Below are 26,146 nucleotides of genomic sequence, written 5' to 3'. Positions count from 1 at the left end.
TGTTTTCAGAAGTAATCTATAATTTTCAATAGATGAAAGGAAGGAACAAATTTTGTTCGTAGCTAAAAATGTGGAATCAAATAGGGTGGAAATAACAGGGTATAGCTAAATGTGTGCTCTTGGTAGCTCACTAGATTTCTAGAGATTTTGATTGAAATTTTGCCTTTCTAATGGAGAGCATGGAGTATTAAAAGGGAGAAAAACTTTGTATGTCTTAGGCATTTTACGGCCTGGTAACACTAGACAAAAATCATTTTAACATTAGAAATTTTCGTAATTTAGGAAACCAAAGTAAAATAACTACTGTACTTTATTTAGAAAAGTAAAATTTGTTATTGGTCGTGGATAAGATCTTGATAGTTGAAAGCCCCTGAACAGAGATGATGACACAGTAACTTAAATATAATAGGTGGTCATTTTATAAATGTGAACAAATGGTATTTTGAAAATATTGCAAATACTTCCTGGGAATCTGTGCTTATACTTGATGAGCCAATAAACAAAATATATTTGAATTAAGTTATATATGCTAATTGTAAATGCTAATCATAATGTGAATTATAGGTAAGTTTGTCAAACATAATTAGATCAGGGGTCTGAACATTATAATGTTAATATTATTTTAAAAGGGGTATACTTTAGATATATATGCTAATTGTAAGTGCTAATCATAATGCGAGTTATAGGTAAGTTTGTCAAACATAATTAGATCAGGGGTCTGAACACTATAATGTTAATATTATTTTAAAAGGGGTATACTTTAGATACATGTATAGTGTCATCCAAAGCATCTGCTGAAATTATTCTATTCCTGTAAGAGTCTCGGAATTGAAACTTTACTATAATTTCAACATGTCAAGAATAAGTGTTAAAGAATAAGGCAGATTCATTTTATATTTTCTAAAACTTTATAGGATTTTTTTTAACATTTTATTTAATGTCAATGAAATTGAATTTTGAAATGTAAATGACAAATTTGCATGATGGTTTTTGGTGATCATCATATATTTCAGTATATGACTCCCTTGCTCCCATTGGTGAGGTCAGTGGGAGTGCCATATCACTCTGAAGCAGGCTTTTACCAGCTGTCCTTGTGCAGGTCTCAAAGTATAAATAAATATGGTTTTGCTATTGGTGAGGTGAGTGCATCAGTGTGTATAGCTAAGAGAGGTGCAGAGAGGTGCAGTTCCTACCTCCTTCTCATTTGGGGTCTGATATGGGCTGTGGCTTCTCTACAGAGTTTGGATTCTAAATCATTGTACCCACTTGCTGTGAGAGTCCTGACTCCTATCTGCATATTTATTTCGTCAGTGTATATTTTATCAGCATGCACAGTTGAAGATATTCATTTATTCAAGTTTATGTAACTCAGCTAACTGTTAATTTGTTTCTGCTGCATTTGTGGTAATCTATCCCCAGGCCTTTCTGTGTTATCTTGAATAATTGAGAGCCTGCTGGTACACAGAGCCACATTGCTACAGAGCTGCTGCTAAGCTTCCAAGAGGCTCCCTTCACTTGAGCAAGATGGAAAGTGATTCCAGCTGGCTGGAAAAAAAATACATGAAGTCTGTAATAGACCCTTAGGAAGGAAATCTGTTTCCATCAAGACAGAAGAATGATTTATGTGTAAGAAATATAAACTAAAGACTCCTTTGAGTCATTGGAGTGTCTGTAATATTTTTCTAGTAGCATTTTTCCCCCTTTACTTCATCAGCTTTTTACTAGGAGACTTTCTGAATCTTAGTCTTCTCATTTATAAAATGCAGTGATAATACCTGCCTTCAATTCTACAATTTTTTGAAGATCAGTTAGGGGGATGTGAAGTTTCCTATAAATCATAAATGTATATGACACTGTAAGGCATTGTTTTTTTTCTTCATGTGTTTTCCTTCTTTGCATTTTTTAAAATTACTTTTCATAACTAATTGAACTATATAATGTTACTTAAAAGAATAACATATAACCAACCATGTTACATGGTTAGAGGACTTTTTTTAAATTTTCTCACAAACTTGAATTTGTATCCTTTTTATTTTTCTTGTGCAGAGAAAAATATCAGCCTGTCAATTACTCATGTCCAATCTCAAAATTATATTTCAGAAGTAAGTAGGTGAGGCTTTGCAGAAGCTTGGGAGACATGAGGAATTACAGATGAATGCCAGCTCCTTCTGGGTGTGCGATTCCCAAAGAAAACGTTATGTTGCCTGATCTCAGTTAGTGGTGCCAGTGAGTGTAACTGGGTGCAGGGGTCCCTGAAGACTGGCCTGCAGACCCAGGGACAATGCTTTTTTTCTTCACCCGTTTTCCACCAAGCCAGAGCCGTGTAACCTCTTGGTGCTGCAGGTTCTCAAAGTGATTGTATTTCACTGCTCTCGTAAACACATCTTGTAAAAGAAACAAGGTTGTCTTTTAAACTTGTGCTCCTGCTAGACAAGAAAAATAAAACCCAGTCAGTCTCCTTTCAGGACCTTTTCATTTAATGAGAAGTCAAACCTTTTCATTTTTGTTAAGAATGCTTTTGTATCAAGTTCCCATTTTTCATGTAGAAATACAATATATTATGAAGAGAGGACTGATAGGCCATTTATACTTTTGCTATCTGTGATTCTGTAAGTTCTAACTAGCAGAATTGGTTAAATAGAGAATTCTAAAACCCATAATTATGAGATGTTTATTAAATCCACTTAAAACAATTTTTTTTAAGGGGCACCTGGATGGCTCAGTTGGTTAAGCGTCCCACATTGGCTCAGGTTCTGATCTCATGGTTTGTGAGTTTGGGCCCTGTGTCAGGCTCTGTGCTGGCAGCTCAGAGCCTGGAGCCTGCTTTGGAGTCTGTGTCTCCCTCCCCTGCTTGCCGAGTCTGTCACCCTCTCTCTCTCTCTCTCTCTCTCTCTCTATTTTTGAGAGAGAAAGAGAGAATGCCAGGGGAGTAGGAGCAGAGACAGAGGGGAGACAGAATCCTCAGCAGCTTTGCACTGTCTGCTCAGAGCTCGACATGGGGCTCAAACTCATGAACCATGAGATCATGACCCGAACCCAAACCAGGAATCAGATGCTTAACCAACTGAGCACCCAGGCACCCCATATTAATTCCACTTTTTACTTTTATTTTTTTAATCTACTTTTTAAATGCACTTTGAAAAAAATTATACATGTGACATGTACCATCCATCTTTTGTATGTGACAGTTGCAACTTTTGGTCTAATTACACTTCCCTATGTATTTTTTGCTTGGCTGTGTCAGTAAAAGATATTATTAAATATGGCTAGGATTTATTTTATTTTATATCTATAGGTAATTCGTCAGTTCAAAGATGATTGACATGAAGAGAATTTAGGCCAATTATTTTCATCTGATTTTCATATGATTTATAGCAAGAGAACATTTGTGCATTCTTTTAAGTCAGTGGTAAGCATGAGAAAAAAACCTACTTGCAGTTTTGCTTGTACATTGAATGTTTAGTTTTTTAATCAGAAATTAAGTTTAGTGCCAAGTGAAATAGGTTAGGTTTCTCTAGACGTGCATTGTCCAATACAGTAGCCATTAGCCCTATGTGGCTCTTAAGCGCTTGAAATGAAGCCAGTGTGATTGAGATGTACAGGAAGTGTAAAATGTACACCAGAATGAATACAAAGAAAATATGTCAAGTATTTCACTAATTTAATGTTTTGTTAATCATTTTTATATTGATCGCATCTGGAAAGATTTTGGATATATTGATTAAGTAAGACATATTATTAAAATCCATTTCACCTTTTCTTTAACTTTTTAGTGTGATTACGGGAACATTTGAAATTGCACATGAGGCTCTCATTATGCTTCAGTTTATCAAGTTACCTTACCCCTGATTTTGAGAGCAGTTGAAAAAGGTTTGCGCTTTATGGAAGCATACGTTTTTGTTGTCTCACATCAGACATGGTGTTAGAATTATTTTAAGAGCTCGCTCATCTCTTAGAGGTTTCCTTTATGAAAAGGCGATCTTGAATTCACTTTGGGCCGGGGAGAATAAACAGGTAGCTTAGCTGTGTGTATAACGAAAGCTCTTCTTCTTAGGGATAGAGCACCGTCTTGTGGAATGTACTGAATATAGCAGTTTATGCAATGATCAGCTGGAAATTTTAAGATCGCGGAATAGGCAAATTGTTTATGTCAGACATTTGGAGAAGAAAACTAAAACTAACAGTAAAGATGTTCACTTCTCCGTAGCATGTGTTTTCATTACCAGAGTATGAGACAGTGCAGTAAGAACATTTTGATTTGGTGTGCTTTTTAAAAAATAGAAAGGCCTCATTCATTTGTATTATTTTTTTCCCTCAAATTTCTGAGGTTTTTGTGTTTCATTATAAAAAGAAGTAGGTTTTCATATTTTGCCCCTTTTTCTATGTAAAAGTTGAGTGTATTTAAATTATTTAATCCATACAAATAAGCTTCATTAGATACATGAGGAAGAAGAGGTATATCAACAGTCATATTACATTTTCTTAAGAATTGTTTTAGTTATTCTGGAGACAAGCGTTTTAAAAAGGGAAACATTGTCTAAAGAACCTTGTTCATGTATTTTTTGTTATTTTTGTTTCTTCTTGATGTATTATATATACATACAAGGATTAAGTATTCAAATCATACCTCTTTACCACTATATTTCATTTCAAAGTCTGCCAAAAATAACTGCCAAATCACTGAGCTCTTAATACTGAGAACAGAATAGACTTCTCGTGATTTAGAATTTCATTAATCAAGTCATCAAAACAATTAAGGCCAATATGCAGCCAATCAGCTAAACAAAATTCTCCAAAGCATTTACTGCCTTTTCAGACTGACTTAAGAAAGAGTAGTTCTGAGAATAGTTGTAAGAGAATGGATTAGTTGGATCTCCCTTTCGTGTGGAGACCCTGGCAGCCCATTTCTAAAATTGTATGGCTTTATACATATTACTTTCCTTGGAATCCAACAATAATATGAAAAACAATCCTGATTGGTTTTCATAACGTAATATAGATGCCAGGGCAGAACACATGGAACCAAGGAGCTAGCCAACCAAATCTGTCCTAAGGAAGGAAACATGGTAAGATTGACCTATTGACCTACTCCATTAGTAAAAGGAGCTAGAATGTACCCATATTGACAGCAAAGAGCTAAAATAATTGTTTCATACTTATGAAAACATGACTAGCCTATTGCTTAGTTAAAAAGCTTTCATGAGTTTCTGTGGGGACTTTTACATAACTATTTAATATTCCATTGCATTACTATGATTTGTTAGATAAATACATTCTGAACTGGATTAAAAAAGCCACTCAAACCCACTTTCCCAAAAAGTCGTTTTTTATAATTTACAGTATTAGTTTTAATGGTAACGATTTTTTCAGTTCTCTTTAGCATTTCCAGAAATCTATGCTAGTTTCATGGCCTCCAGTAAAGGTTTCTGTTGCTGAGATGCTGAGAGATCTTGACCCAGTGTCCTCCTGGAGAGAGGACCATGTTTTTGTAGGGGTGTATCCATTCAAGTGGAATCTTCCAAACAACCATCTTGGCCATCTCCTATGTTCTTGCTCCACTCCTGTTGTTTTAGTTTTCCTATCCCACCCCATTTATGAAAGTAAGGCAGTGTGCCAAAAAACACCTCATGGCTTAGCAGCAAACATGGTCACTTGAGAGCGGGGTGGCCACATGGCCTCTTTTGGTGTGAACAATTCAGCTTTGTGTGTATTTGTCCTAGTCAAGCCTGGCTCTGTAAGCACATTGTCTGAGATCAAGGTGCCCCACACCCAGGTAGGCTTGTTGTCAACACATGAGCTTCAAAGAGAAAAGGATGCGACTTCCCTCCCTACTGTTCGTTTGATCTTAATAGAGATTTAAGGGCCTCACCTATTTTCACTGAGGGGTTGAATGGCTGCATCTGCTGTTACTCTCTCCCAAAGCAGGAATCAGCGCTGCTTCTTGAGACAAAGCTAGAATGCATTACTTAATGGAGATTCCTAGGAGAAAAGGTTATTTCATGTTTTGTAAATAGCTGTTCCTTAGAGAGGGCAATGATTAATGCAGGCTGAGCACAAAGAATATACTTTTCTTCCTGCTATTTCCTGCAGTGTACACAAAACCAATTCAAAACAAATTCTTGCAGGTTGTGATGATAGTATCATGAAATAGTAAACAGTGGGAGGGCAGAATTTGGTGGGAAATACAGGGGATTTTACAAGAAACTAAACCAAATATGTTCCTTAAAAAGGTGCAACCGGAGTCCTCTTTGGGTTTCATCTGTTTTGTGGCCATGCCTTTCAGCCAGTGCAAATGTGGGATCTTAGAATCTCAGAACAGGGGCCCCTTCTGTAGGAGAGACAAACACTCTGACTCCACCAGCTCTGATGTGCTGCTTCTCACTGCAAGGCCTGGAGGGCAGGAAGGGGCAGCAGAAGTTACACTCACCGGGGATCAGATTGAGGACTGTGGTAGCTCCAACACCCAGGAAAAGACCTATCTACTCAAAAACAGCAGTGATGAGAAGACAGTTCCATAGACTAGGTATGGAAGCAAAGTGGGTATGGAATTAAAGATTAGATTGTATTCCTGGAGGTGAAACCATTTGTTTCTTTTGCAGCAAAGGTCATATCAGGTGTTACGGGTACCTTCCCTCTGCTCTACATTGCAGCCTATGTCTCTAAGATGGCCCCATGTGTCTTTGTATAGCTGGTATTTCAGAGATAGCCTGTATTTGGAGCCACTCTGTGGAAGGAGAGTAAAGCAAAAGAGATCCTATAGAATAATACAAGCACCTGGATCTAGCAGAAAAGTCAAGTTCAGGGGCGCCTGGGTGGCTGAGTCGGTTAAGCATCCGACTTTGGCTCAGGTCATGATCTCATGGCTTGTGGGTTCGAGCCCCAAGTTGGGCCCTATGCTGACAGCTCAGAGCCTAGAGCCTGTTTTGGATTCTGTCTCTTTCCACCCCTCCTTGCTCATTCTCTGTCTCCCTTGCTCTCTCTCTCTCTCTCTCAAAAAATAAACATTAAAAAAATAGAAAAATCAAGTTCAAATATTGGTTCTGCCACTTAATAGATGTGTAACCTTGGGGCCTGGGTGGCTCAGTCAGTTACGTGTCTGACTCTCGGTTTTGGCTCAGGTCATGATCTCACAGTTTGTGGGTTCAAGCCCCATGTCAGGCTGTGCGCTAAGACTGTGGAGTCTATTTGGGATTCTTTCTCTCTCCCTCTCTCTCTGCCCCTCTGCAGCTTGTGCATGGGCCCTCTCTCTCTCAACATAAATAAATAAACATGAAAACAAATAAAAAAAAGCATACTTAAAAAGATAAATGTGTAATCTTGAACAATTTACTTACTTTCTCTGAGCATCACCAGCTTCATATCTGCAGAGGAGACATAGTACTTACCTCATAGTTTTGAGGATTAAATGAAATATAATAATTTTACCTGGCATGTTGTAAATGCTCAATAAGTGCTAAGTTACTATTATGTATGAGACTCTATATAGTATGAATAATACTTTCTCATACCTTATTGATCAGGTATGTCATCCATTAGCCCAACAAGTGTTTTATAAATGCAAGCTATACATTATTAGTTTACATCATCAGTACAAATGAATGGCTACTACAGGAAAGTATCTCTAAACTCATGTTCCATTGATAATAGAGAGAAGGGAAGTGATATTTGCTGAGCTCTTACCGTGTATTTTTTTGTACATAATCTTAGTTTATTATTATACGAACTTAATAAGATCAGTACTATTATGTTTTCTGTAATAATGAAGAAACCAAGGATGGAAGAATTTAAGTTGCCCAAGCTCATGTAGTTAGTTGTGGCACTGGAATGGTTTTGTTTCAAAGCAGGATTTATGCCTTTTCTCCTTTCATTTTCTTAGTAAACAACTTTCGGGGGGTATGCTATAATTACTTTTCTGAAATTGTGAAGATAGCAATACATAGATTCATTTACATTTCAATCTTGGAACAACAGGTAAATCTTTCACCTCCCAAGCGACCATTGGACTATGGCCGTTGAGGAAGGGAGCATGAGGTTGGGGAAGGCAGCTCTCTTTAGAAAAGGATGAATCTTGGAAGGAGCTGAAAAGCTGTCAGCTAAAAACCTTCCCAGCAGCTTGGGAAATAAGTCCACCTGTCGTGAGGGGGAGGATCTGGGATATGTAGCCCAGCATCCATGACACCTTGTGTGATATGTAATTCAGAAAAAGGAGGAGAGTAACATTTAATGTAGGAATATAGATTAATTTTCAGTGTTCTGTTTTCAAAGCAGTTACAAAATAAACTGAAGCTTAAGTTTTGGTGTATTTCTTCCAAGTGCTAACAGTTCTCTCTGCCGCTTTTACACAAAGTTGACTGTTTCCACACTTTGGTCTGGACTCTAACATCACTATTGACAATCTGTGAATAAATCTCACCTAACGTAGTGACAAACTCCTTTTCTCTTATAGAGAGAAATTTTTATGTACGTACGTACTGCCATTTTAAATTTTTTTTTTTTTTTTTTTCAACGTTTTTTTATTTATTTTTGGGACAGAGAGAGACAGAGCATGAACGGGGGAGGGGCAGAGAGAGAGGGAGACACAGAATCGGAAACAGGCTCCAGGCTCCGAGCCATCGGCCCAGAGCCCGACGCGGGGCTCGAACTCACGGACCGCGAGATCGTGACCTGGCTGAAGTCGGACGCTTAACCGACTGCGCCACCCAGGCGCCCCACGTACTGCCATTTTAGATGGGTTTAAGGTAAAAGTAGTGTCTTTCTTTTTCTTTTTCATCAGATTTTAGGCCTAGAGATAAGAAATTTATCTAAGAGTTATTTTCTTTTTTTAAATTATGTTTATATATTTATTTTTTGAGGCAAGGAGAGGGAGACAGCGTGCATGCAAGCCAGGGAGGGGCAGAGAGAAAGGGAGAGAGGGAATTCCAAGCAGGCTCCATGCTGTAAGCTCAGAGCCCAATGTGGGGCTCGAACCCATTAACCGTGAGATCAACTGAGCCACCCAGGCGCCCCTCTACATGATTTTTTAAAAGTATACTCATAACTGCTTATTCAAATATAATTTTCTTATTATCAGACTACCTGAAAACCACCATGCTCTCTTATTTTTTCCCTCCATTGTTTAAGAGTAGTCCACAGTTCGTGTCTCTCCTTCCTTAATTCCCCTTCATTCTTTAACCTCTTGTAATCCAGTGGCTTACCTTAAAAGTTTGTGAAAGTTTCCCTTGGGAAAATATACTCACATAATCATCTTCCTTTGCTTCCACGGCTACCATCCTATGCCAGTCTGGGACATTGCAGTTCTTTCCTACCTGGTCTCTTTGGCAATAATGACTTCAATCTTTAAATCCACCTTGTAGGGGCACCTGGGTGGCTCAGTCGGTTAAGCGTCCGACTTCAGCTCAGGTCACGATCTCGCGGTCTGTGAGTTCGAGCCCCGCGTCGGGCTCTGGGCTGATGGCTCGGAGCCTGGAGCCTGCTTCCGATTCTGTGTCTCCCTCTCTCTCTGCCCCTCCCCCGTTCATGCTCTGTCTCTCTCTGTCTCAAAAATAAATAAACGTTAAAAAAAAAATTAAAAAAAAAATAAATCCACCTTGTAAGCTATTGGTCAAATATTTCTTGTGTTGGGAGGTCCCCAAGACCAACCCCAGGTTCGAGGATTCACCAGGAGGAGTCACAGACTTCAGCATATATAAGTACTCAACGTACATGATTATATTGAAAGTATACAAAGCAAAGTGAATAAAGGGAAAAGGCACATGGGGCAAAATCTTGGGGAAAGCAGGCACAGCCTTCCAGAATTTTTTTCCCAGTGTGAAGGCACAATAGGACACAATTCTTCTAGCAAGGAGTTGTGACAATATGTGTAAGATGTTGCCAACCAAGCCAGCACACTAGAGACTCAGTGACCAGAGTTTTTATTGGGGGATGGTTACATAGGCATCCTCTGCTTGGCACATATCCAAATTCCAGATTCCCAGAGTGAAAGCAGGTGTTTAACATAGGCCATACTGTGTACACAAAAAGTTTAGCTACCGTGAGATAGCCTTCTTAGTTATAGAATGGTGGGAACCCTTCCAAAGTCTAACTTCCCACATGCCAGCCCAGGGCTGGCTTTGCAAACAGGCCTTTCTAAGGATAGGCATTCAGGCCTGCTACGATAAATTGTTTTGTTTTGTTTTGTTTTGTTTTGTTTCATTTTGTTTTTTTGTGCACTTCTCCTGAAGTATAGCTCTGATATTCATTCATGAAATATTTATTGAACATCTACAATGCATTGGGCACTGTGTACTAGAGAGTACTAGAGATACAGTGGTGAATAAAATAGATAAAATCTCTGTCTTATGTTGCTTTTGTTCTAGAAAGGGAGATAGTTTTAAAAATGTTACATGGTAATCATGGCTATGAAAGAAAATAAAGCAGTTTGATGAGATAAAGAGCAATGGGATGGGGTGAACACTTTATTAGATGGGAAGGCCTAGCTGAAGAGATGAGATTTTAGTAGAGACTAAAAAGAGCATCCAGGCAAAGCCAACAGCAAGCGAAAGGTGTGGACGTGAAATGAGGTATATTTCAGAACCAGCGAGAAGATTAATATAGATGGGGTGGAATGTGGAAGGTAGAGAATGTAAGAAGAGTTTAGAGAAATAGGCAGAAACCAGATTATGTGGGCTGTCTTCAGAGGCCATGGTAGGAGTTTGAATTTCATTCTAAATATGATAGAAATTTCTCCAAGCATTTTGAGCGGGGAGTGACATAACCCAATTTATATTTAAGATGATCATAGTAGTTGCTGTGTCAGAAACTAGGGCAGAAGGGTAAGAGGGCAGGAGTGGAAGGTCAGAGGCAAATTAAGTGCTATTCTAGAAGTCTTAACATCATGGAGGCCTGAACTAAGGTGGGAGCCAGGGAGAGATGAGAAGATATTATGACACTTTAACTGCTTCAGAGTCTAATCGCTCAATGATCTGCAGTATGTAGTTCTGATACCTTACTCTGACCTTCGACACATTTTTGATCTTGAACACACCTTATTCCCACTAAAAATTTCTCAAAATTTTCTCTTATATATGTCATATTTAAGTCAGCCTAAAAAAAAATAAAAAAAATAAGAAAAAAATAAGTCAGCCTAACTCTGGCCATTACTTAAATATGATAGATTTTCTCATCTCCGTAATTTGTGTAATGCTTGTGTCTCCTTATGAAAAGTTATAATCCCCTTTAGCTATTATTTTGCATCCAAATGTTACCTATTTTTCAAAGCTCCCTTTCCATGAATTCTTCCCTATTTTCTTATTTTCTACTCTGGAATTAATTTCTCTTTTGTGGCCTCCTATATTTCACTTCTCTATTGCTACCTAAAAATATAACCCAAACTTTTTGGCTTAAAATACCAATTTTACTTTGCTTATGATTTTGTCGGTCAGAAATTCAGGAAGGGCTCAACCACACTGTTCACCTTATACGTCATCAGCGAGGCTAGCTGAGACTGAAGGATCCGTTTCTGAGATGACTTCTTCCCTCACAAGTTTGGCACCTCAGTGCTTCTTGGCCTTTTTCCATCTCGACTGGTATCTTGTCCTTCAGGGCTTTGGTTTCTCACAGCCTGACAACCGCTAATATGAAGGCTGAGGCCTCTCAGAGAACAAGATGGAGGCTGCAAGTTCTCTTATAGGTTAGGTCTGGAACTGGCACACCGTCACTTTCACTGTAATCTATTGGTCACTGAATTCACAGGCCAGCCAAGATTCAAGGAAGTGAGGGAAAAGGCTTTGTTCCTTGCCAAAAGAATGACGTGGACATACAAGGAGGAAAGGAATTAATGGCAGCCATCTTGGAAATAGCTATCACACCAGAACACTTTACTCAAATTTCTATTTTCACAGTGTTCCTTCGTATTATATGTATTTATATAGATGTCTCATATTCCTTATTAGATCTTTGAGGGAGGGAAAGTTCTTTGAGGGAGGGAATGGTGGCTGGTTTGTCTTCATAGCCCTAGTTTCTAATCGGTTGTCTTATATATCATAGATTTTTAATGTCCGTCTCTTGAATAGAATTTACATGGCAATATTTGTAGGAAACACATGCCAAGTTGAAAAAATAACTCAGTGTAATTGATAATTATTGAATATCTACTAAATTCAATAGATTGATTCATTGTAGGGATTAAACATTTCTTACATGCGAATATTTTCACAGTTTACAGAGAAATGAAAGTCATTAAACATTTACTGGACAAAGTTTTGTGACGCATATACTGTGGGGGGTACAAAAATAAATAACACCATCTTTAACATACATTTTAAAATTTGGTTCTCACAGCAGTTGTCCAAGATGTGTGGAGGGAATTTTCCACCGTTGTATTACAGATGAGGAATAGTCGAGGGGGCTTTTGGCAGATCTGGACCTATAATTTAGTCTCTTTATTTCCAAGGCAGTAATACTGCCTACACCATGTTGAGGTCTAATGCTTAGTTTATGATCAATGGCCTTCAGAATATGGCCCATAATACCTCTTACTGCTTTTATACCTTTTTCCATTTATACATCTTACTACTCTTCAAGTACTAGATAGACTTGTCTTATGACCAGCTCCCAAACTTTCTCATAATTTTGCTGATATTTCCCCTTATTTATTTATACTTTAATATTTAATGTTAAAATATTAATATTGATTAAAGTGCTGCTTCGTGGCTAATACTGTACTAGGCACTAGAGATACAAAGGTGAGTGGAGAATATTTCTTACCCTCAAGGGACTCTCAGCCTAGCAGCAGAGGCAGTGTTGTCTAGATAAGGCTTTATTCCTTCCCTCTTTTTTTCCCATCTCTTTTTGAAATCCTGTTCATTTTCAGAGGCCAACAAAAATGTCCCTTCCTCTATGAATTCATTTTTATTTCCTCTGGTCATCTTATCACTTTTATATGGTAGTTTTCATATTGTTCACAGTTAGTAATTATACAGTTGTCCTCAACTTCTTTTAGTCTCCTACTCTGCTGACATTTAGGAAAAAAAATTTAGGTTCAGTTTATAGTATCTAGTATGGTGTAGGCACCTCCACGTTTTGAAATGCTGATTAAATTATAACAGACACTTCTAGGTTGCTTGAAACAAACATCTTTCTTTCTTTCTTTCTTTCTTTCTTTCTTTCTTTCTTTCTTTCTTTCTTTCTTTCTTTCTTTTCACTCCACCCTTCTTATACACCCTTCTGGAATTCTACCTCAATCTGTAGCCTCTACTGAAGACATTGGTGGCCATGATTATATTATATGACTTACTCCTACTGATTAGACTTGGAATGTATACATGACCCATGGCTTGTCAACTCATTAGCTCAAGCACAGCTGATCAACTTGTCAGATTCTTGAATGCATTTGTACTAAGACAGGGAAGTTTCAGTTTGTGGTGGGTTTTTTGTTTTGTCCTGTAGTTTCTTTTTGAGTCAGGCAACCATATTGGTCTGTGTACAAGGAGAGGAAGCTACTCAAGAGAAAACTTGGAGATGAGATTCATCATATAGACTCTGAGATGGTGGCTTTTTTGGTCCTAATTGTTTCTCAGTTCAGCGTCCTGTGAGTCTGAACTTCACATTAGTTCCTTTCTTCATGAGATTGCCTTTCAGATTATTAAATAAATCCTCCTTCACTTGACTATTTCTTTGTAACTTAAAACGCTTTGACTGAAACATTGCCAGATTCAATCTTTTCTCAGTCCGTATCTGCCTCTACCTCTCACTGAATTTTTAAACTACTGCCCAGAACTGCATTGTAGAACGTTTGCTTTTGTTAGCTTTTAAGGCACTGATTATTCCAATTCCCTACTTACTTGACAACTCCTTGTGTGTTTGCCTTTCTTTTTAGCCTACTAAATATGGGCATTTCCTGAGGTTTTACTCGTACCTTTGTTTCCTTTGTCCACACTTTCTCTCTTGTTCTTGTCTATTCTCATGTTATCAGCTATCATCTCTATGAAGGCAACTATTAAATATACTACACATGCACACACACACACACACACACACACACACACATTTTCTCCTCAATTCTACTATTTGCTTAATTGGTATCTGAAACTTAAGAAGTCAAAACAGAATTCTTTATTTTTCCCTCCAGATGAGTTAATATAGTTACTGGATAATATTTGAAGTACTTCCTCACTCTGAACCCTATGAATCTGAGTTCTCATGACTTTTAAATTTTCTTTTAATGGTGTTATTTTTCTTTTAGTACTGTAGCTGTAATTTTTTAAAATGTTTATTTACTTATTTATTGAGAGAGAGAGAGAGAGAGAGAGAGAATTCCAAACAGGTTCCAAGCTCAGCACAGAGTCTGACATGGGGCTAGATCTCATGACATTGAGATTATGACCTGAGCTGAAATCAAGAGCTGAACACTCAACTGACTGAGCCACCCAGGTGCCCCTGTAGCTGTAATTTTTTAATACTCTTCTGGGTAATTTAATATCAAGCTAGACTTTCATGATATATTTTGATTAAGAATAGATTCTACCTGAGTAATAATTAATTTTTTTAATGTTAATTTATTTTTAAGAGAGAGAGTGAGACAGAACGTTAGTGGGGGAGGGCCAGAGAGAGGGAGACACAGAATCGGAAGCAGGCTCCAGGCTCCACACTGTCAGCACAGAGCCCGACGCAGGGCTCGAACCACGAACTGTTAGAACATGACCTGAGCCGAAGTTGGACGCCTAACCAACTAAGCCACCCAGGCGCCTCCTACATGAGTAACAATTAATGATAATAGACCCTACATGAACCCCACATTTCTAGACCTGGCTTAGATCTGGCTGTGGGATGGGAAACTATTTTCATCTCATCTGTAATCCACTTTAGATACCTAGGATACAGGAAAATAGTGACTCCAGAGTCCTAGGAGTGAGCTGATCTTGTTGACCTAACATAGTATCCCCTAAATAGTTTTCGTGGGCTGGAGCACCATGTGCTGTTGGTGTTGGATGACTTGCCTCATGGTGTCCAGCACAGTGGTTAGTTGTACTCTAACAGACTGCATCTTTTACATGACACTTTTCTTGAAATACAACTCCTGAACTGATTTTTAGCATTTGCAACAGAACCAGAGTCTGACAAGATCTGCAGAAAGTTAGGATTGGCTTTAAGACGAAAGTGGCCTTAAAAGTAGTTAGAAAAGTAATCTATCTGACTGATTTCAGAACGTCCAGATTCTTTCTCCAGCCAAAGAAGACAGCAGTCAGCTTCCGCTTGGCATGGGACGCTATCGGCCAGTGGATATCTTTCAAATATATGTGATATGCAGATAACCAAGCATTGTGTCAAGATCAAAAAAGATGTTAGGAATGAAATCCCTGTCCTTACACAAGAATTTTTCAGATTGTTGAGAAATGTATACAAGTTCTAATTCAACCACATGAGAGCAGCTGATGATTATGTTATTTTGTTTAGACTCATACTGCCTGAAGTCTGGTCTTAAATATGTTTAATTAGGAAATCTAAAATAGTTCCCTTGGCTAACTGATGTCATCCAATAGCAATGAGCTTTGTAAGGCATGAAGTAAAAGTTGGGTTATCTAGAGCATAGTTTACTGAATATCTTTACTGATGGGCCCTTAATCTAGACCATAGTGGAAATTTATGATCATAATTTGTGAAAGATTCTGAACTGTCTTCTAGACTATCAAAAAGATAAACTTATTTTCAGTGTATGTTAGGGATTTTATTGTGTGCAATATAAAACATTGGTAGTCCACATAGGCATTTTATTTATTTATTTATTTATTTATTTAAAAAAAAATTTTTTTTTTCAACGTTTTTTATTTATTTTTGGGACAGAGAGAGACAGAGCATGAACGGGGGAGGGGCAGAGAGAGAGGGAGACACAGAATCGGAAACAGGCTCCAGGCTCTGAGCCATCAGCCCAGAGCCTGACGCGGGGCTCGAACTCACGGACCGCGAGATCGTGACCTGGCTGAAGTCAGACGCTTAACCGACTGCACCACCCAGGCGCCCCCACATAGGCATTTTAAAGTAGCAATGCTAAGCAGCCTTATTTCTTGATCATTCTGAATGAATGGGAATTTACTGCATCATGAATTCAGCATACTGGAATCATGTGGAAAGTAGTATTTGTATTTTCTTAATATGCTAATTCAATGAGCAGAAGATATTTGAAATTCATTTTAGGTGTATTTGCCCCACATTTAGTTCTTTTTGAAGTGAGAATGTATCAAAACCACTAACTTTCAGTAGCTGTAAAAAGAACTACTATTTATTGACCACTTGCTCAATGCCCAGCACAGTGCAGGTTACTTTACATGCATTCTCTTTACTTGTCCTATCTTGAATTAGCAGAATCCTTAGGCCTAAGAGTGTTTTAAAAAGAAAATGAGCTTCAGAGGTAGTCAGAACTGGATTTGCCATTACGTAGATATGTGACCTTGTACAAACGGCTCTTATCTCTGAAGAGGTTTGTTATGGGGTTCATAAACACTTATTTCATCCTCATATGCGTATTAATATAAAGTTGGTCAAACTTGGTAGGCATTCATTAAGTGTTTATACTAATCCTTTCTTGTTGAACTGATTGGGTACAAATTGAAGATGAATTTTTATTTTGAAATCTGGAGTCCACCTATGGTTTTCTCAACCTATTCTCAAAATGTCTGATTCTTCTATAATAAAAATCTTCTGGTGGGATTAGACAGCAGGAGATTGCTACAGCATATTGCATTTGACTAGGATAATTAGATACATTGTTTTTGGTGTGTTTGTTTGTTTACCTGCTTGTTTTTTTCTTAAGATCCAGCTTAGAGATCTGCTGGGGCAGCGTTCTCAGGATAGGGGCGGGCACCATGCAGAGGTAGATTAAGAAATTGCAGCATTAAGCATCTCTCTTGAGAAATCATCTCTGTTAAGACATTAAAAGAGAAATCAATCAGATCCTTTATTATACTTGAGGGTACCCACATGCTTTAAAATTATTTTACATTCTAATTCTTTTTTTAAGGTTATTTAAAAAGCAATGCATGCTTAGTCTAGAACATTTTGAAAGCATAGAACTAGATGAAAAAAAAGAGAGATGGAGACAGAGATAGTGGTAGAAAGAAAGATATGAAAAAGAAAATTAGAATCGCCTGCTATTCCATCACTCTTGACTAACCTCAATGAAGTTTTGTTTCTGGATGCTTCCCATTTTGTTAAATAATAAAAGATAGCATCATTTGTGAAGACTATATGGTTTCCTATTATATAGATACCCTGTAATTTTTTGAATCTAGTTTGGGAATTGGAACTAGATATGCCCTTGAGTGGAGGAGGTTCAGGATGAGATAGGATGTGGGACCAGGACATAACTCTGGATACTGGGAGAGAAATCCATTCAGGAAGGTACTTTGGGGTGTACAGAGAGCAGATGTAATGGTTTCATCAGGACAGAGACCCAGGCACAGAGAGAAGTGAGCAAGGGACCCAGTTAACTACATCTAGAGGATCAACTTAAACTTGGTTTCAGGAACAAGGCAGAAGCCTAGTTGTTAAACTTTGCCAAAGAGTCAGTTATCAGAGTTGGACCAAGAACAAGGTTGACTTGCTATCTAGTGCTCCATATTGAGCTAAAGTTCCCTTCTCATGAGGATGCTATTGGTCCAAAGCCTGAGATAAGACTGGATACCCAGGAGAGATTAAGTGGCTCCCACTGTGGAGAGAGAAGACATGGGGGTAGGAGGGTATTGGAATCAGACAGATCACAGTAGTATCACCCAAAGGTGATTATCAATGTTTCAGAAGTTAGAGGGATATGTGGTGACCCAGAGGAGCCAGTCCTAGATTTAGTGCTATTTAACACTTCCATTAAATTGGCAAATTAGAGAATAAATCACTAATTACTCAAATGACATTAAGTAAAAAATACTAGCTTGGACATTGGGAAATAAGGTTTCAACATTATTGTGAAAAACTGGATAAATGATTAAAACCCAACAGTAGCTTAGCAAAGACAAATGCATAGAGGTACCTTTAAATAGAAAAATAAATGGTACAAATAAATTATTTCTACTAAGTTGCAGACCAAAGGATTGAAAAATCTTTATTTTCTGCTTGACCTTTTCTGGAAAACTCATGAGGTATTGATGGAATTTTAAAACTGTGACATTAGTAACTTTATTCTTGCCAGTTTTAAAGTCTCCTGAAATTTACTTGATTTTGTAGACTCCAGTTACATTTAGAACATGAATAAAATATTTACAAGACCTCTCTTGGTGCCACTTGGCAGGTACTTTTCAGAATAGGTATTGTATTTTTTTTTTTTTTTTTTTTTTTTTTTGGCTACAAGTCAAGGTAAGTGGATACCATGAAATTATGAAAAAGAAAATCTGGTTTCTCTAGTGCTGGATGGGAAAAGGTCACTGAGCATTACTAATTACTGCTTTTGCTGGTGTTTTAATAAGACCTTTTCAAAGAAATTGAATGTTGAGGACATGAGGTCAATTGAGTACAAGACAGAATTATTGAATAGAGAATAGAGAAAAATACAAATTAGCCAAAAAGACCTCAGAATGAGTCATCCCAGTTTTCTTAAGTGGAAATATCAGTGCAGCAGAAAATTTTATTAGAATAATTTCCTTGAGTTGCATTAGTAATCTGCATTTAGTCTCATTTACGATTATTCTAATATTTTAAAACTATAATCCATTGACGTTGGCTCATTCTTTTTTAGATAAAGACAAGATGAAGAAGTTGTGATAAGGGAACGTTAATAGCCTGAGATGTGGGCTTCTGGGGAGCTTGGATGTTAGAGAAAATGTAAAAATGTCTGATATAACTGCACTTAAAAATAAAGTTTCTACCAGTGTCTCTTTTTCTTGGAGATTTTTCAATGCAAGCAATGTTCTTTATCTGGCAGGTCAACTCAGCCTGGGCCATTTATATGCCTAGCCATGGTTATCTAGTTATCTGACCTCCTGGAACAGGAACCCTGTCCTTTCTAATCTTCCTACCACCAAGAGTGTTTAATTCTACCTCAAAGACTCCTTTATGTACTCAAATACAGTCATTCTGATGTCTTAACTTTTTCTTCCACAAAATGAAACAAAGCCCAATTCTTTCACTTTTGTCACTATCATATTTAATGATTGTGCATTCAGAGTATTGTGTTCTATCCTAATGAATGCATGGTCATTTTGCCAGATAGTATAATTTGAGAAAAGAAGCACTTTATTTTTCCTAAGATCAATTTGTTTTAGAAACTTGGCATCTTCAAAGGTTAAAAAGAATGATATTTTTCCATCTTTTCAAAGTCATAAGATAAACCAGAGTCTTTAAGTGGTTTACCTAAAGAAATTCTATTTAACAACTTTGTACTTTTAAAATCCTTTCTGATATTTGTGGTTTAAATTATATTTTCATCTTTCAAATGGGGATTTCTTAGTACTTGCAACCATTTTGTAATGTGAACAGTTGGTTTTTAAAAGATTTGGAAACTATTCCTTTCACATGTGAGTGCAGCGAGCATGAAATTAAGGAAAACTTCACAGCTCGACAAGAAGGTATTATTCTTTCCTAATCCAAGTGGCAGAGCTGACTGTGTTCGAGTCACAGTGTTCTATTGACATAGAGCTGATCTTTGAGTTGCCACTGAGTCTCTAAAACCTGAAGAAAAATCTTTACCTAGTCCAGGAAAATGTTTGCATTTCGGTTCTATCTGCATATGTTCAACTATGCTCAACTTCAGGCCTGACGATTGTATGAAGGCATTAGAAGGCCTCTAGCATAAATGTTAAAATCTATTTTGACATCGCTAATTCTAAAGTCCTCACCATTCCTTTCATAAGGAAGTCTTTATCCTGAGGCCCCTGCCAGCTCTTTTGTATCAACTGGTCATTTATCACTTCAGGTGAATGCCTTGGCTTCCATCTCTCTGACCATCTACCTATCTGAAAGAGAAAACAAATAAACAAACCAATTCTACAACTAATATTCTCTGTACCCAAGAAAAATAACTTCTTCCTATCATTATACTAAGCAGTCTAGTCCCTTATTGTCCCAGTTTCTTCATTCCAAAATAACATTTGCTCCTGACATACCGGATAAAGCGTTAATATCCAATATCTATAAAGAACTTATCAAACTCAACACCCAAAAAAACAAATAATCCAGTGAAGAAATGAGCAGAAGATATGAATAGACGCTTTCCCAAAGAAGAGATCCAGATGGCCAACAGACACATGAACAAATGCTCAACATCACTCATCAACAGGAAAATACAAGTCAAAACCACAGTGAGATACCACCTCACACCTGTCAAAATGGCGCTAACATTAACAACTCAAGCAACAACAGATGTTGGCGAGAATGTGAAGAAAGGGGAACACTTTTGCACTGCTAGTTTTCCAGCCACTCTGGAAAACAGTATGGTGGTTCCTCCAAAAATGGAAATTAGAGCTACATTATGGCCCAGCAATTGCACTATTAGATATTTATCCAAAGGATACAAAAATGCTGATTTGAAGGGTTGCTGGAGGGGTGTTGGGTCGGGGGGATGGCCTAAATGGGTGATGAGCATTAAGGAGGGCACTTGTTGGGATGAGCACTGGGTGTTAATGTGTAAGTAGTGAATCACTAAATCCTACCCCTGAAACCTTTATTACACTATATGTTAACTAACTTGGATTTAAATAAAATTAAAAAATAGCCCCCCCCACCAAAACAACAACAAAAAACCCAAAATAACATTTGCTCCACCTTGCATATTAAAAAGTCTGTTTTTGAGTGTGTGTTTTCCCCTCAAGATTTCTGGTCTCCCAAGTTTTGCACAGAAAGCTTGGAAATGGCAGCTTCAGTTGAAAGGCATCAGATGAGTTTCTTAGTACTCAAGCTAGAATACTTGAAGAATCCTTCTTCATTCTTTCATCCCCAGTGTGTAGCCAATTGAGCTTTTGAGGCACATGATGGAGGGTTAGTGGGCAATCTTGATGCGGGATGGAGAGCAGAAGATAAAATCTCCTTTCTCTTCCTTCTCTTCATTCACGGATGAAGACTTTCTCCCATTTTCCCTATTATGTTACCTCAACTGTTAATCGATTCATATATCCTTTATAAGCCATATGAAATTTTAAATTCTGTTTTATTTGTGTGTGTAAAGGATGATGTCAGAAAATTGTATCTCTAGGCTCTTTGATCTGTGGCATAATGTGTTGTAAATAACCTGATGTGTTCAGATTAGAGAAGGATGAAGACTAATTTGCTCATTTAATTTAGGAAAGTTATTTAGCCTGGAGCAAGAACTTCTTTTTTATAAATGCCTGAATCTGGCTCTGGCAAATCCTTATACTTTATGGAGACAGAACTAAACTCAGACCCCAGCTTATTGACAACGTTATTTCTCATTGCCTCAATGTTATCATATGATCCTATGCTTCCAGATTTCCAGAATCTTTATTTTGCTTTTGCTTAGATTAGGTGTATCAACATATATTTCTTAGAATTGTCAAACACCTAATATCATTACTGTCTACTTCATTTTTATGTTTTGGTTACAAGCCTGTTCATTTTTACCAAATATTTTCACCAGCATGCTAAACATTACATTGTATGTTGCTACTGATAGTTTTCTACCTGAACATTGTTTTCTCTATGACGTACTTTCTTTTTGTTTCTATTTTATTTCCATTAATACTTATTTCTAGTTGAATAATCATGTTCGATGAATTGAATTGTTAAAAAAAACAGTAGAATGGAAACTCCATGAAGCAGAGATTTTTGTCTGTTCTCAGGATTTACAAGAGTACTGGGTACATGGCAGATGTTTAATAAATATTTGTTCAGTGAATGAAGAAGATAAACTAATTTTTCCCCACCTTGCCTAATATTATCCATAAGGCACTGGTGTTTATTGGTGCTTTTCCATGTGATTTTCAATTAATGAATAGCCTTTAATCTGTTTTTTGTCCCTCAAGGAAATTAGTCTCATTATTTTATATTTATATTCATTTCAACCAAAAGTAAACTTTACAGTTTAAGCACCTTTCTATCATACTTTTCTTTCATGTTTTTGGATGACTTTAAAACTGAAGGCTCTCCTCCAAGGAAGACTTGTCATCATTGAGGTTATTTACAAAAGGTGTCCTAGGCTTTGAAACATCCCAAAGGAGAAGCTCAAAAAATGTTTTGAGAAACTAGAAGTGTTTTGAGAAATGAAGTTTTTTATATAAGCTCCAACTCAGTGGTTCTTAACCTCATAGAGGCCAATAGTTCTTCTGAGAATTTGGTATCTATCAAACAACTGACCCTGCCAAATGCACATACCAACACATAACCCATCACATTTACTTCTAGAGATTTATAGGCCTCTGAAAGCTCATTCATGTACTGTCTGTGGGCTCTTGGACTCCAGTTAGGAAATCTGACTTTAAAATTTTCTTTTAATATTTATTTTTGAGAGAGAGAAAGAGACAGAGACAGAATCCAAAGCAGGCTCCAGGGCTTGAACCCACAAACGGTGAGCCTCATGTTTAACTGACTAAGCTACCCAGGCACCCCTAGGAAACCTGACCTTAATGGCATGCCCGCTACACTTTAAATCCTTGAGCTCAGTGTCCAGATTTGATTTATCCTCCGCCACAAGAAAGTGCTTTATGTTTAATAAATATTGATCAAGTGAAACAGTGTGTAGTAATAAAAAGTCATGTTGTTTAACAGTTCTGTTTTAAACTTCTTACTGTCTACATATTCACATAGGTTAATAAAATTTGTGTTAGTTATCTGTGTGTCACATTGTGATATAAAAGACCACAGTGTGCCTGAGAGGAAGGGAGCTCCCAGAATATTTGATAGAAGATGGGGGCTCTCTGAATGACGTTTGTAGGGTAGCTGCACACAGAGGAAAGGAACAGCAACAAGTAGAGGTAAATCTGACCCTGTGCAACTGTCACTCTGTTTAAACCTAACGTCCAGTTCTCTAGGCTGATGAATCATTCCAGTTTTTGCCGCTGTGTGACACGTTGCCATTATAGCTCTCACTATATTCTCTCTAGAAAGTCAATACAAATTGGATTTATGTAAGGCACAGAATCACACAATACACTTTAATAAAAGAATTAAGAAATATGTTGGCATCTCCTTTTCATTAAGCACTTCATTCACTTCCATCGTGACAAAAGAAAGATAATGACTTTTTATTTGTTTAGAGGAATACAATTGAAAGCAGCAATATTGCAAGGGACCAAATATTAAATGTATCTTGTCAAATAGGACAAAAGGTATCATGGGCTTTCTCATTTATATTAATGCATTTCAGTAGACCAACATTATTCTCCCATATGTTTTTGGGATGTTAGATATAAATAATCCTAGTTGTGAAAGGCAGAAATGCTTTGTCCTTTCCTTATTTTCTCTGGTGTATTCTAGGGTAGACAAAGGATCATGGGAGAAGGCTTTGGCCAAATTCAATCAATTAAATGCAAGCCCTGATCCTACAGCCTGATGTGGAACCCACGTGTGAGGGAGTGGGGGATGTGGAGGAGGGTAGGGAGAGGATGGGTTTGGTGCTAGGAACATTTGTAGATGGAGAAAAAACTGGGTTGGTAAACTTGCTCTGTTTCTGCTTTGGTTTTGCTTCTCTCCATCAGTACTTATCCACTGTCTCCCCACAACCCTTAGACCTGCAGGCCTCCTAAGAATCTTAGTGCCAGTGACCACTCCTCTTTTTCCCTCTAGGTTGTGATCACACATTTAGTCTTCCTTATCGGCGCTCCAAGTCTGATGTGGTGATTGGATGAACTCATTCCTTCATTTCGTAAATAAACTGTAGAGCCCCTACTCTGTGCCAAGCACTATGCTGGAAATTCAGTGGAGAACAAAACAGTCATTGCAGAAAGGAGAGAGGGGAAAAATGCAGTAGTGTATATTGAGTATATAGTGTCTTTTTTTCAGAGGAGGAGGTGAGGGTAAGGAAAGATGTTTCTTTAAGATGGGAGCAGATGACCTCATTTCATTGTTGCTACTGCAGACATTGCTACTTCCTTTCCCCCAAACCCTACTCTAAATAAACACTCCAATTTGGTCCAGAAAAAAAACTGCTGTGACCATTATGGTAAATAATGGCAGGGAGAGAGTGAGGACTGGGCAAGAAGAAAAGGAGAAGATAAATTCATAGCCACTGCTAAGTCATTTCCTCTCCCCAGGTATATTTGGGCAACCTATTAATGCTGGTCTCTATGGCCATCAGAAGAGGGAGAGCATGTGAGGCGAGGAAGTGCAAGGGACATAGGATGGTGGTGGGGGGGGGGCGATCCCCTGTCCCAGCTGTTTGCTCTTCACTGCCAAATGCTTTCAGTGACTTAATGCCAATTCTTTGTTTTCTTAAAAACAAAGAATGTGTTAAGCCAAAACAAGAATGTGTAGAATTTAGAAAATGTAAGGTTCAAAAAAAGAACAAAAAACTCTTGTAATCCTGCCATCTTGAGATCACCACTGTTCATATTTTGATGTTTTCCTATAAATATATATTTATAAAACATGAACTTATACTCTCCATTCAGTATTTATCATGATTCCACCCCCTCCAGGTCATTAACTATCACTTATAAATACATCCTAAAGGCTGCATGATTTTATCACTTCATTGTACCGTGATATTTGATTGAACATTTAGGATGTTCTTAGGGTGCTGCCCCCCCCTTTTTTTTTTTACTAGCTACATCAATCTGATAACATCTTAGTCCGTAAATCTTTCTACAGTGTCAGAAAGACAAATACGATGAACTGTTGTTGCTGTTACTGTTGTCAGAATATACAATTGCTGAGTCTAGGTGGTGCTCTTTTTCCAGCTCCTGGGGCCAAAAAAATAAAAAATTATCTATTGGAACTTGTCAGCTCCATTACTGGCCTCCTCTATTCCCAAGCGTTGAAGAAGGGGATAACTAACCCATAAGCCAGTTAGATTTACTGACAGAGAATCTGACTCTTTCCGATTTCTTGTTGGCCTGAAGTAGATGTAAGCTTCTTCTCTGACATTACAATGTCAGTGTTAGAGCCTGCCTGTCCCTGCTGCTCCTCCTTGGGCCCATCCTTCTCTTCTATGACAATTGGATCCCTATCAAAGTCTCAGCTTCTTAGAGCACGTTCAGATTATCTGAAATCCTTTTGTTGAGAACTTTGGTGTTCAGTTGCAGATGTGATGAGTTGCATGCCGAGATCAAATCTGATTCAGTGATAGGGAAATAATATAGTAATAATAACTCACCTTGAGTTATATGGGTCAGGCACTTGAGTAAGGAATCTATATAAATCATAATGTAATCCTAACAACAATCCTATGACATGGTAATATTATTACCCCCATTTGGCAGATGAAGAACCCAGGCAGGGAAGAGCTACATCACTGGCTCTAAGTCACCCCAATGGGCAGTGGTTAAACCAGGAATCAAACTTGGTTGACTGTCTCCTGAGCCCTCACCCTTACTCATTATGCATTTCATAAATGTATGGGTATAGTTGTTAGCTTGATTTCTTTCCCAAGTTCCTGGGCTAACATAAAACCAGGAAGGTTCATAATTCTTACCTGAATTTTCAAACCAACTTTTTAATTTATTTCTAATGTTAGGTTTCTTTTGATTTTTATCAGGCAGAAAGAAAAGATGAGGATTTATAAACACATTGAATGTTGGAGCTGGAGTAATCTTAGAGATGCCCTTGTCCTATCATGTAGTTGCATAGACTTGGTTTGTAATTTTAGACATTGCTTGGGTGAGGTTGATTTAGATTTCTGTTTGATCTCTATTCCAGGTGGCTGGGCTGTGGCAATGAGTCATCCATACCAGTTTGTTAGATTGATATCTTAGTGTTCCTCTCTGGTGGGTAGGGGAATCCTTCAGTTTCTATGTCTGCCTCACCAGAATTCTCTTATCATCAAGGACATAGTGATAGAACATAACTGTCAGACACACTCACATTTATTTGACAAAAACATTGCCTCCGTGCTGGTGTAGGACTCCCAGCACAGTGCTGTGATTATGGCTGTTATGAGAGGCATCATTCTGTCCTCACCCAAACACTGTTTTGTTTTGTTTTTTTTAATAATTAGCGACAGCACCCTTTTTGTGTATGCAACCTCCATTTGGTCTAGTCTGATTAAAATTGATGGTGATTTTTATATCATCAGCCA

The 26,146-nt window shown here is 37.7% G+C and overlaps 1 protein-coding gene and 1 long non-coding RNA gene across 5 annotated transcripts in view; one reads left to right on the top strand and one right to left on the bottom strand.

Annotated features, from left to right (window-relative positions):
- Positions 1-26,146, top strand: part of TMEM117 (transmembrane protein 117) — a 521,337-nt gene that overhangs the window by 40,582 nt on the left and 454,609 nt on the right. The window lies entirely within an intron of this gene.
- Positions 1,983-26,146, bottom strand: part of LOC131519734 (uncharacterized) — a 61,604-nt gene continuing 37,440 nt past the window's right edge. The window contains exons 3-4 of the long non-coding RNA XR_009265764.1: positions 5,870-5,979; positions 1,983-2,426 (exon numbers count right to left, since the gene is read on the bottom strand). This is a non-coding gene — a long non-coding RNA (uncharacterized LOC131519734). The remainder of the gene's footprint in view (positions 2,427-5,869; positions 5,980-26,146) is intronic.

This window comes from Neofelis nebulosa, chromosome 8, assembly GCF_028018385.1.
Source record: "Neofelis nebulosa isolate mNeoNeb1 chromosome 8, mNeoNeb1.pri, whole genome shotgun sequence".
In the NCBI taxonomy this organism is placed as follows: domain Eukaryota; kingdom Metazoa; phylum Chordata; class Mammalia; order Carnivora; family Felidae; genus Neofelis; species Neofelis nebulosa.
This window is presented reverse-complemented; position numbering and strand designations above follow the sequence as displayed.